Raw genomic sequence first — 3330 nt, 5'->3', positions numbered from 1 at the left:
TTATAGCTCTATATAATATCCACGTGTAAAGGAAAACACCTAAGTCTTTTTTTTCAAAGACTGCTGAACTTTCTGGACCCTTCCCGCCTTCCGGAGGCGAAGCTCTGCCCGACGGCCCGGAGGAGGGACGGTGGCCCGGCAGGAGGATGTCGTGGGTTTGGGCACCTCCTCGGTGGGGGGCTCCTCGCCCGGAGGCTTCAGGACTGGAGTGCTGCGCCAGCAGCCGCGCTCACCGACCGGAGGCCCCGTGTTCCCGGAGCCGCTCGCCGGCGGTTCTCGCCCAGCACGCTGGGTCGCTTGGAGGGATTCCCGTCTGGGTTGCAGACGGCCCCTCCGAACTCGTAAGGTGGCTTTGACTCGTTTGTATTTCAGCCTTCTATACCGTGACTCTTTTTCTATAAAACACAAAGTATTGTAACTTTTCAAATATCGGAAGGAACTCTTCCCAGCGTTCCCCCCCCCCCCGGTGTGAGGCGGGTCTGGAGGGCGCTCGTGTAAGAATCCTTGTCGTAAGGCGGCTTTCTCGGTGGCGGGAGCCTGGCTGCCTCTGGAGGGTTGTGTTCGTGTCCCTGGCCCGAGGTGCTTTGTTTAGAGGTTCCCACGCCGGCGTGTGTTTGGAGGCCGATCTCTTCTGTGAACTGTGCCGTGAACACGGGCCTCTGGCCGCTGAGACCGAGGAACCGCCTCGGGGCCCAGTCAGCCGTCCGAGCGGCGGGATAATTACGAGCCGTAACAATATTATCTACGTAGCTTTGTTCGAGGCATCAGCTTTGTGGCTGATGGTTTCTGTGCTGCCATGAACCAGTGCTTCAACAGGCTTTTTGTCAGCTTATGATGGGGGGGGGGGAAACCAAAAAATCCGCGCTGTGCTGCCCGTGTGTTGGTGCCACACCTGGATCGAGCTCCTCGCCTTCGCGCGGGGGCCCCGCACGGGCCCTGGCTGTGGGCAGGGGCTGTGAGCTGCGGCTCCACCACCTGCTCGGAATGGCAGTAGTTGCTTTGACACTCACCGTCTCCTTAAAGAAAAATTCATGCCATATGATGACCCTGTTGCCAAATCACAAAATGGAGGAGAGCAGAGGAAGATAGGGAACAGAATTAATTTTTTTTATATCTATCTATCTATCTATATATATATAATTTCTTCTTTTTTTTAAACCTTGACTGAATCTTCTGGCTTCTTCAGTGGAAAAAAACTTGCGGTGAATCTTGCTCTCCTCAGGGTGTGTAGGGACTGGAAGAGCAGTTTGATTCCCCCCGTGGCGGCAAGCCGTGCTTCGGTTTCGACAGGAACACTCGCTCCTCGCTGGGTTTACTTGGGAGGAAACTTGGCCCGACTGCGGCGGGGGAGGAACGCGAAGCTCTCCTGGCAGCCTGCTTTTCTTCCCGATGAAATCCGGGTGTTTCTCCTGCCCGCCGCGCTGCGCCTTGGCGGGGCTGGCCGCGAGCAGCTGCCGCGGGGCAGGGCCGGGGGTCTGGGTGCTGCGGGGGGGGGGGGGGGGGAGACCCTCGGGAGGTTTTGGAGCTGCACGGGGCAGATCCCGTCCCTGGGGGGTGACCCCGCAGGCGGGTGTGCCGCTGTCCGCTTTCAGCGCTCGCCGAGATCCCGCGCGGTTCCTCTTGGTAGCGGAGCAGAAAGCTTTCATTTTATTTTTATTTTTATTTTTATTTTTTCCTCTCCTGCTTTTGTTGGAAAGTTAAGATTTGAAGCTGGTTTTGTTTTTCTCACTTTGAACGCCACTTCCAAATTTATCTATGGAAAGGTGGGAACCTCCCGGTTAGGGAGTCTGGAAACGTCCTGTGATCCACCCCCGTCCCACCCGGGGAAAGTGCTACCAGCAATGACCAGGCCGGGCCCCTCTTCCTCCGCAGCAGCCCCCGCTGCCGCGCTCTGGAACTTTCTCCGGCTTCGAGGAGGTGGATTGTGTAAAGCAGCGCGGTGGCCGCCGTCCCCGGGGTCCCTCCTCGGGCGCGGGGAAGGACCAGCACCGCGCTCGGCTGCCCGAGGAGGAGGAGGAGGAGACAGATCCCCATTTCTGCCGCGATCCAAGTCCCTGGGGAACGCGCCAGGACCTGGGGCCGCATGGACAAAAAGCGACGACGTCCAGGTCTGTGTGTCCCCCCTCCCTGTCACCTTGGGGGTGACACTCCTGTACCACCACCCCCCCCAAATTTTGGGTCCCGCCGTGGGCAGTTGAAGCTGGGGGGGGGAGGAAGAGCCAGCTGGAGCTGAGCCGCGGGGGCAGGGTTGGCCGGGCTTTGGCACGGGGACTGGTGAGGCATCTGCCACCCCCCCAGGCTGGCGCGCGGTGCCCTTGCGGAGCGGGACGTGGGCCAGAGCCCCTTCTGGTAATTGTGTTATTTTTCACTGTCTGGGGGGGCGGTTATTTTATCGTACAGTCGCCTGGGGCGGGCAGGAGCCAAACCTCCTCCTCCGGGCTTGTTTCGGGCCCAGGGCTCCCTCTTGTTGCAGGAATCACAGATGATTATATGTAGCAGAGATTTTACAACAAGCTATTTTCCCTTTTTCAAAGCTCTGTCTCGTTTCTGCCTCCCCTCTACCCCGGCTGTGCTCACACCACCGGGGCCCTGAATCCTCGGCCGTGGCCTCGCAGCGATGCTGGGGCTGAACCCTCCCTCCTTCCCCCCTCTTCATTAGTTGCACGTGGGGGCTGGAGTGCGTTACCCCTCCCTCACGCTCTCACCCAGCCCTGCACTTGGCGAGGGGGAGCAGCCCAGCGCTCCCAGTTCAGCCTCTCCTCCAGACCCCCCCCAGCCAAGGAGCGGGGCCCCGGGCCGGTGGCCTCGCCCCTGGGTCACGCGCGGCCGAGTCAGGGCCCCGTGGGCGATGAGTCCGCGGCGGAGCCCCGGCCTGACTCAGCCACCCCCTTTCCTGGGGGGGGGGGGGGAGCTCGCCCCAGGGGTGCAGGTCCCTCACCCCAGGGACCCCACCGGGGTGGGGTGACGTGGGCTTATTTTGGAGGTGGCTCCAGCCTGGATCCGTGCCTCGGTGCTGCTGCTGTCCCCTTAACTCTGCCCCTTGCTCCCTGGGACGCTCCGTCCTCTTACCCACGGCTGGATGATGATGATGATGATGATGTCCCCAGCGCTTGGGACAGGGGACTAATGCCCCTGGGACCTTCCCGGGCAGTGAACAAGGTTTTCTGACTCGTGACGAGGTGCCAGTCACCACAGAAAGCACCGTCTGGCCCCGCTGCCCCGCGGTGCTGCTGCCTGGGGTCAGGGACGGGCCGGGGGGCCCCCAACCTCTACCTCTGCCCCCCAAAACTGGGCACGGGGGGTGGCCGAATCCTGCACTGCACAGCAGGC

This window comes from Tyto alba, unplaced genomic scaffold, assembly GCF_018691265.1.
Source record: "Tyto alba isolate M040663 unplaced genomic scaffold, T.alba_DEE_v4.0 Super-Scaffold_8, whole genome shotgun sequence".
NCBI classification, from domain to species: domain Eukaryota; kingdom Metazoa; phylum Chordata; class Aves; order Strigiformes; family Tytonidae; genus Tyto; species Tyto alba.
The sequence above is the reverse complement of the archived record's forward strand: the minus strand, read 5'-3'. Positions refer to the sequence as shown.